Raw genomic sequence first — 9,814 nt, forward strand, 5'->3', positions numbered from 1 at the left:
ATACCAGTGGGCAACCAGGATCAAAAAGGCAAAGCCTCCTCCCAACCAGAAGCAGGAGGAGAAGATTAAAGCTTCCCGGCCCCTCGGGCAGGGTCAGCCAGGGGAGGCAGGCTAAAGGCTCACTGCTAAGACCTTGAATACAAGTGGAATCACCATAACAAAGAGAACCAGGTTCTTGCTAAGTTATCCGCTCAAGTCAGAGCTAGAGCAGAGACTCCAGGAAGCCGGAGGTCACACGGCCCTGCGAATCGCCAGGAGAGAAGGGAAGAAACTTTGGTAGCCACAATTTTGTTGTCTTTGGAAATTACTTCTCCTACCTAAGCATTAGTACTATAGTCAAATGTTTCAACAATCATTGTATGCAGGATCCTTTCATCCATTGGTGCTGATCTATCCTTGAAAGGTCCAAGTATCTTTTTGCATTTGAAGTTGGCATTTTCAAAAACCAGAGTTTCCAGCATTTGGATCTGTTACTCCTATTTGTACACCCTTAGTTAATCTTTGTAAAAAGTCAACAACGGGTTCTTTTTGGCCTTGTTTAACCATAAAACATGATTTAGTTTATTTCCCTGGCTCTTGAATCATGTCCTAATCATTTAAAACTGCTGAGTGGCATAGGGACAAAATGTGTTTATGATAAAAACTTGATCCTGTGGGTCAGAATAAGTGCCCTTGCTAAGAATTTGAACTTGGGAAGCTTCAAATCCTTTTGCTTTTCCCCATTGTTCTAAAATTTTTCCCTCTTCTCAAATAGTATTTCCTCAGTACTTGCAGGTCATTTTCCAGGATGGTAGAAACTAATTGAGGCCAAACATGTGGAAAAGCTATATTGCAAGAAGCCCATGTCTTTACTCTCTTACTAAAAATAGTGACTACAGGCCATAAGATATTACTGCTTGCTTAATTTCTTTTAGTCCATTGAAATCTATAAGTTTCCATCTATATTCTTTGAATCCTTTCAGGCATTTAGAACTTGAAGCTTTTCCAGAAGTGATTACAGGTATGGAAGCTAAAACCCTGGGTAAGTCATTTCTGACTCTAATAAGTACTGGTGATGTCAAATCTTGTCCTTGTACCTTCTCTCCCTACTCATGAGCTCTGATAATTCTTCAGTCTTTTCAAGTGTTTTTACTACTGTCTTTTGTAAAGCCTGAATCTCTTGACCTGTATATATTTCTAGTGATCTCATTGATGCACCTAGTTTTTGGTTTTTATTCTGCACATGCTATTCCAAAGTATGAAGTTTTTCATTTAAAAATAACATCTCTTCTTTGGACATTATTTGGATAGCAAGCAGATTCCCTTTCTGCAGAGATAATTTATCTGATACCCTATCATAAACTTTTAACAGATTTTTATTGTCAAATTCGACAGTATGAATTCTTTCAGATAATTTCTCAGTATCCTTTAACATGGATTGATTTTTTGTCTGTCAAAGAAATGTTATCCTTTTCAATGGTATTATTTTTTTAACTAACTTTTGATTTTGATGTTATTAATCCTATAATCTAGCTGTTCATTATTAGTCTGGAAAGACTGTTTCATTTCCAAGAGTGCCTGATTCTTGGCTCTGTCATCAAACAATTTTTAAGGATATATTATGAAAAGCAAAGCTAAGTTTCAATATTCAATATATGGATATATCAGAAAAATCATATAAGCCTTGCAGAATATGTATAGTAGAAACAAAAAGGATATTAATTCCTCAGTTATAATATTTTAGCCATTGTATAACTTTCAAATTTATTAATTTACTTACCTCCATTAGGAGATTTCATTAAATTGCTGTAGGTGTAATAATCTTTATTAGCCAGCAGGTGTTGGTGGCAGCCATGTGGTGGACTGATGTGACTGGCAGCTGAGAGACATGACCAGTGGTGGAGTAACCAGTCCCACACCACTTTGGTTCTGTGTGTTGGCACCTGGTTAAATACTGACAAATATACTTTACTTGACAAATTAAAAGCAATTAAGTCAATTCTGTACATGAAAAGAGGTATTAGGTGATCAGAATACTAAGGAGCCCAGAGCTCATGAGCATGGAACACAAACTGGATTGCACAAGTTTCCACATGGTAGCAAAAGTGGCAGGAGATGAAGCATGCATGAGCATAGAAATTGCCAAGTTACCACTTGGTAGCTTCTTTGTGGCATAGTATTGATACAAAAAAAACACTTAGTAGGTGAAATCAAGACAGGAGTGGGAGACCTTCTGGGCTGTGGATCTTTTGGGCTTATCCCAGTAGGCCTGGAGTTGGGATTCATGTGGGTAACAGATGAAGATGGATACTATAACTTCACATTAGCTCATAATTGAGTATAATGAAGGGTTCTTTATTTAGGAGTGGACTCAGAGATCACAGTCCTCAGCACAGACTGGGAGCAGAAACTGAATTCAGCAGCAGCAGCAGAGAGAGAGAGAGAGAGAGAGAGAGAGAGAGAGAGAGAGAGAGGAAGACTGGATTTGTGGCTACATTTATAGTAATAGTATAAGAGACCATGCCAAAATGGACTGGTATCTTAAAGGTTTTGGTGGAGGGTGTTCCCACTGCAATGAGGTAACACTTATCTTGTTACCCAAACCACACAAAGATGCAAATAAGAAAACAAATTACAAGGCAATTTCCTTCATGAATATTGATGCAAAATTGCTCAATAAAATACTGGCAAAACAAATGAAAGATGATATCAAAGCATCTACCATGATCAAATTGATTTCATGCCAGAGATGCATGGAGGGTTCAACATATGCAAATCTATCAATGTAATCCACCATATAAATAAACTGAAAGAAATAAAACATGTCATCATTTCATTAGATGCTGAGAAAGCAACATTAGACAAAATCCAACACCTCTTCATGATAAATGTCTTAGAGAGATCGGAGATACAAGGAATGTATCTAAACATAATAAAAGCAATATACAGCAAGACAACAGACAGCATTAAATAACTCAATGTGATTCCTCTAAAATCAGGAACAAGATATGGTTGTCTTCTCTCTACATATCTATTCAACAAAGTACTCAAAGTTCTAGATAGAACAATAACACAACAGAAATAGATCAAATTGACACAAATTGAAAGGAAGAAGTCAAAATTTGCTATTTGCAGATGATATAATGGTTTTTACATAAGTAACTCCAAAAATTTTATAAGGGAACTCCTACAGCTGAAAAACATTCTCAGTAATGTGGCAGAATACAAGACCAACTTAAAAACAAGAACCCTCCCATATATAAATGATAAAGGGGATGAGAAAGAAATCAGAGAAACATCACCATTTAAAATAACCACTAATAACATAAAATATCTTGGGGTAACACTGACCAAAGAAGTGAAAGACTTGCATGACAAGAAATTTAAGTCTTTGAACAAAGAAATTGCAGAAGATATCATAAAATAGAAACATTTTCCATGCTCTTGGATAGATAGGATCAGCATAATAAAAAGTGACAATTCTTCCAAAAAGTGATCTATAGTTTCAATACAATCCTCATCAAAATCCCAAAACAAGTCTTCACAGACTCAAGAAACAAAACAGACTCAAGGAACAAAACTCAACTTCATATGGAAAACCAAAAAACCCAGAATAGCAAAAACAATCCTCTATGATAAAGGATCTTCTGGAGATATCACCATCACTGACATCAAGCTCTATTATAGAACTATAGCAATTTTAACTGCTTGGTATTGGTGTAAAAACAAGCAGGTAGGCCGATGAAATTGTATCAAAGACACATTGATCCATAAATGTAATAAACACCTGAGTTTTCACAAAGAAGCTAAAATTATACAATGGAAAAAAGAAAGCTTCTTCAACAAGTGGTGCTGACATACCTGAATGTCTACATGTAAAAGAATGCATATAGACTCATATCTATCCTCATGCAGAAAACTTAAGTTCATATAAATTCAAGACCTCAACATAAATTCAGATACACTAAGGCACATTGAAAGGTAAGTGGAACATAGTCTTGAATGCAAAGGCACAGGAGTCCACTTCCTAAATATAACACCCGTAACACAGACACTGAGAGCAACAACTAAAAAATGGGATCTCCTGAAAATGAGAATCTTCTGTAAGGCATAGATCAGAGTACTAAGACAAAATTGCAATCTACAGAATGAGAAAAGATCTTCATTAACCCCACATATGACAGAGGTCTGAGCTCCAAAATATATAAAAGACTCAAGAAACTAGACATCAAATTATCAAACTCAATCAAAACTGGGGTACAGATCTAAACAGAATTCTTAAGAGAATAATTGGAAATGGCCAAAAGACACTTAAGGAATTGTTAACTATCCATCACCATCAGGCAAATGCAAATTAAAACATGAGATGTCATTCTACACTGATCAAAATGAATAAGGTCAGAAACACCAATGATAGCTTATGCTGAAGAAGATGTGAATTAAGGGCAATACTCCTCCATTGCTGGTGAAAGTACAAACCTGTACAGCTAATTTGTAAATCAGTATGACAATTTCTCAGAAATTTGAGAATCAATCTACCTCAGAACCCAGAAATATCAATTTTGGGCATATACCTAAAGAGTGCACATCCATACCATAAGGACATTCGCTCATCTGTGTTCGGAGCAGTATTATTTGTAATACCCAGATCTTGTAATCAACCTAGATGCTCCTCAACTGAACAATTGCTAAAGAAAATGTGGCATGTTTACACAGTAGGGTACTACTTAGCAGTATAAAACAATGACATCTTGAAATCTGTATGCAAATGAATGGAACTAGAAAAAAAAACACCCTGACTGAGGTAACCAGACCCAGATACACAAACATGGTATGTATTCAGTCATAAATAGATAGTAGACATATACAATGGGGTATTAAGATAGGACAAAATTAGACCCACTGAATGTGGGGTTTAGGTGTGACATTTGGGCAGACTGTGTGGCCCCTGGCATCAGACCAGGATTTATCTCTAGTGTTTGAACTGATGTCTAGGAGCACATTTTTTGGAGCAGTACCTTGCTCAGCCTAAATATACTTGGGGTAGAATGGCAAGAGAAAGATGTAAAATATTAGAATAAATCATGTCTAAAATTTCCAACATTAATGTTAGATCTCAATATGCAAATCAAAAATGTTCAGAGACTATCAATAAGTGTAAACAGCAAAATTCCTACACAGAGGCATAATGTTATCAGTCAATTGTTTCATCTGGATAGAAATTATAATTGATAAGAAGGCTGTCTTGAGTTTGTAGTCATTTTCCTTGCATGTACAAAGCACTGGAATGTAATGGAGGGCCCAGACATTTACAACTCAGAGAAGAGGCCTACACCTCCAGGCTGTAAAGGAAATGAAATTAATGCTCTAGATATTCAGATTGATGGAGTTTGACATGGTCTTTAATAACCACTGTAGCTATTATAATATTTGGGTCTCAGCAACACTGAATAGAAGCAGTTGGCAGCCCTGGTAGAGTTCCTGCTCATTAATAGAGATGAATACTTTTCATTGGTATGAATGTTGCTTTATTGAGACAAATTTAAGGTCAATTTTGTTATTTGTATATTTCTGTCCTTGATTAAGGTATTGTGCTTGTGCAGCTCATTTAAAGCCATAATGTATAGTTAAAAATACAAATTAATTTGGAGGGCAGAACCCCAGTGCGGGGGGACAGCTCCACAGATCGACCTTCAGGGAATGTGGCTTGGGGAGACAGTGAGCCTTGGCAGAGCTCTGCCCAGCTTTCACAGGATGGACAAGACAGTGTTATAGAGCGGGAGAGGATAGGAGTCCCCACAGAGCCCGACTCTGCAGACAGCCACGCCTACCCCCCAGCTGTGGTCATTTATATGGTGGACCCATATATATTTCTATATTCAATACTTGAAATCCATGAAGTTTTCAGTGTACTGCCAGTGCAGGCGGCCTCTGCCTACACAGATCCACATTAAATCCCTCACAGGCTTTGGGCCTGCAGCCAGCATTGAGATGACCCTCAAGAACCCGGAGCAGCCCGACCCAATCCAGCTTTATTCCCCTCCCTTTATATTGGCCCCAGTCAAGGACAAGCAGACAGAGCCAGGAGAGACTTTTGGTGAGGTGACCCTGAAATACAATGTACTCTTTGTGGGCTAGTGTCTGTCTCATGACCAGCGCTGGCTCTTGGCATCCTGCACTGACCTCCATGGGGAATTACTGGAGACCTGTGTTGTAAACATTGCTTTACCAAGCAGGTCACGGAAGAGTAAAGTGTCTGCGTGTAAGATTGGGCTGCAGAAGTTATGGGAATGGTGCCTGGGGATTGTCCAGATGATATCTCTGATCTGGAGAGTGGTCATAGGCCGCTTGGGGCGTCTTGGCCATGGGGAGCTTAAAGACTGGGGTATCCTCCTTGGAGAATGTTCGCTACAGACAATCAGCAAACAGCTCAAAGATGTGTTCTGGATGTGTGGGATCTCCGCCGCATACACTCCTTCTATCCTTAGTGCCTGCCTGGTTGCCATGGAGCCCGAGGGGTCCTTTGTTGTGATGCCAGATGCTGTCACAATGGGCTCTGTGTTTGGTCAAAGCACTGTTGGATCCCAGGGTTTTCCCCTGCTCCTAGAGGCCAAAGCACAGAATGCAAGAACTGTTTACCCTAAATCAGCCCAGCTTCCTGTTAACTTCTCTGCTGGATTCTACCAGCCTGGCAGATTAGCATAGAACCTTGTTTTGTCTTTGGTATGATAATTTCACCTGCAAAGGAGGGTTTCCACAGCACCTAAATCTTCTCTTAACTGTCTATCACAGCTCCAAACCGGGTACCCCCTGCCTGGAAGAACCTGCCACTCTGCGCCAGGCTCTCAAAGCTGTGATCTCACTTCTGGCTGGGAGGGGGTCCTTCTCTTCTGGGAAAAAGAGGTATATTAACCTGGTGAAAGCAAAATAAAACTTGGCATTCACCTCTTGGTGAATGACCCGGACTCTCTATGTATGTCTTGTGTTTAACCCCTAGGCCCTTGCCCAAGCTCATGATGGTATGGAGCCGTGGTCCATACCCGGAGGGTGGTGATGCAGACCTCGGGTGAATCCCACAAAGCATTGCGCTGAACATGCAGTCATCTCAGCTGAACACACCTCAGGATGCTTCCTGCACCCATATCTTGGTGTTCCCAACATTGTCCACCATTCAAGTGCCTCCTGCCAACTACCCCAATGAAGACGGGTTTAGCCCCAAAAATGATGATATGTTTGTAGACCTTCCATTCCCAGACGATATGGACAATGACATTGACATCTTAATGACTGGGAACCTCCATTCCTCCCCCAACTCGTCCCCAGTTCCCTCCCCAAGCTCTCCCTCTGGAATCAGTGTGGGCTCTCACTTTCAGCACAGTCGGAGTCAGCGCGAGCGACTTCGGTCTCGGGAGGCCCCAGAGGAGCTCAAGCAGCAGCCGCTGGCCCTGGGGTATTTTGTGTCAACTGCCAAAGTTGAGAACCTCCCGCAGTGGTTTTGGTCATCGCGTCCCCAGGCCCGGAACCAATGCCCTCTCTTTCTAAAGGCTTCACTCCATCACCACATCTCCATAGCGCAGACAGATGAGCTCCTTCCTGCCAGGAACTCCCAGCGGGCTCCACACCCTCTGGACTCCAAGACCACATCTGATGTTTTAAGGTTTGTACTGGAGCAGTACAACGCCCTATCCTGGCTCATGTGCAATCCGGCCACCCAGGACCGCACTTCTTGCCTTCCCATCCGCTTTGTGGTGCTCACGCAGTTGTACAACGCCATCATAAACATGCTCTAACCAGGAAGTGGGTCCCTCTGCCTCAGCTCTCCTGCAGCCTTGGCCAAGGAGCCAGCTCCAGTCTACAGATGCCCGGCCTTTTCCAGACCACTCCCTACAGCCCTGCACTGTGACGCCTTCTGAGCAGGCACTTGTCATTCTGCAGTGTTCATGCCACAGTGACTCCTTGACGTGTTTCATGAGGACCTGGAAATTTCCTTAAGAAGTGACTTGAGCCAATGTGTGATGTATGCAACCCGCAGTCACCAGGAAGTGGTGGCTGTTGGTGGCTTATGAGGGAAACAAAAGAGACACTGTCCTTTTGCACAAGAGTCTGCTCCCAGGCTCTGTTAGTGTCAGGCTGTCCAGCCCTCTGGATGCAATCCTGTAGCCAATGGTGGATGCCTGTGGGTCACCCGGACTCCATAACCTGGGACGTGTCACAACTATGAACCAGCTCCATCCAGTACAGGATTTAGTACTAGGGTCTCCGCCTCCCCAGCCTGTCAGGAGGGCTTTGTTTGGTTGGCCCCACACCCTTGTAGACACAGGAGGTCTGGAGACAGCTGCATTTTGTTTATTTATTTTTAATTTAGTTGTAAGGTTTTTGCAACTTTATTTTTTCTAATCTTGAGGACCAGGTACAGTAGCTGAAACCCACTGAGACCCACCATAGGATTCTCTGACCACATATCTCTTATCCTAGAAGTCAGAAAAGGAGCGAGAACAGACTGGGGAGATCATGCCAGACACCCAGCAGTAGATTCTGGTAAGAACCATCAGGGTTCTAAGTGTTCTGCTGTGCTGTGTGGCCCACATCGTGGGTGGATTACACTTGTCTACGAAGGCGGTCAGGCTCAGCTCCAAGCTGGGGGCGGCAAGGACCAGAATCACTTCTCTATACAGTCACAGGGAAATACCTTTTCTAGAGAATTCTTTAAGAAACCCAGGTCTCTCCTTTCATTTGATCAAAAGGGACTTTTGTACATATCACAACCAAACCAGTTACAAATATGGTGAATTTTCTTCTGGACCATAGGAATATCATTTCAAAGAAACAAATAGTACAACTCAACCATTAAATCAGTACTTGAAGCTGAGCCTCCGAGTGGGACTTTAAAACAAAACAAACAACAATGCCTTTTTAAAGCATTAACAGCTGACTGAAGTATTTTGACTCCCCCTCCCAGACCTTAGGGTTGACTTTGAAGCCTTGTTTCTAGCCCATATGTCACATGTTTCTGCTGTGGGTGGTGGTGTGGACCGGCTTCCCGGAGCCCTGCTGGGCAGTGAGCCTGACTTCCGTGGAGAGTCCTGCAAACCAAGTTCTTCCAAGAGACTCTCATGTCCTGGTTATTAACAAAGAAAAAAAGGAAAATGCAATAATTGATATGCTTTTGTAAAAGTATTTTTCTTGAGATAATCTAACGTTTAAAACATTATATTAAATAACAGATGGTGGGGGGTGAAAGCAGAGAAATAACTTGTAAACGGGTGACTGTTCTCTGTCCCACCAGCTGGGGGGTTGACTTTCCAATGTATAGCTTAAAAAATCTGATATATCAAACCATTTGTATCTAACGTGTACAGTGTAAAATTGACTTAAATATCGCAGTGCTATTTTTTCTTATCAGAGAGGAAACCCTCAAGGTCTTTGGAAGAGCGTGAGATGAAGGGGATGTATACTTGTATAAAGTATCCCTGGCGAAGACGGCTGTAAAGTAGATGTTTGTAGTCTTTTACCACTTGGGGTTGCTTTTTCTCAGAATTCATCAGAACTTTGGATCTCTCTCTCTCTCTCTCTCTCTCTCTCTCTCTCTCTCTCTCTCTCTGTCTTTTAAATGGACTGTTTTTACTGCAGGGGCTTTTCTTCCCTAGAAACCCAACTCTACACAGGAAAACAAAAAATGAAAAAAATGAAAAAAAAAACCAAAAAAATCAGAAAAACACTATAAAAAGTTTTAAATGAAGGCAGCAAAGGGTAGTTTTCATCTGGTGTCTTTTATTTAAGTTTTTAAGTTAAGAAAGGCTGGTGACATATTTATACATTTTTGTGCAAAAAAAAT

At 41.1% G+C, this 9,814-nt stretch overlaps 1 pseudogene; it reads left to right on the plus strand.

The window, feature by feature from the left end:
- The window catches only part of LOC125412124 (mediator of RNA polymerase II transcription subunit 13-like), a 41,901-nt pseudogene extending 33,952 nt beyond the window's left edge, over positions 1–7,949 (plus strand).
- The last annotated feature ends 1,865 nt before the right edge of the window (positions 7,950–9,814 follow it).

The sequence above is a fragment of the Myodes glareolus genome, chromosome 20, assembly GCF_982192425.1.
Source record: "Myodes glareolus chromosome 20, mMyoGla1.1, whole genome shotgun sequence".
NCBI lineage: Eukaryota > Metazoa > Chordata > Mammalia > Rodentia > Cricetidae > Myodes > Myodes glareolus.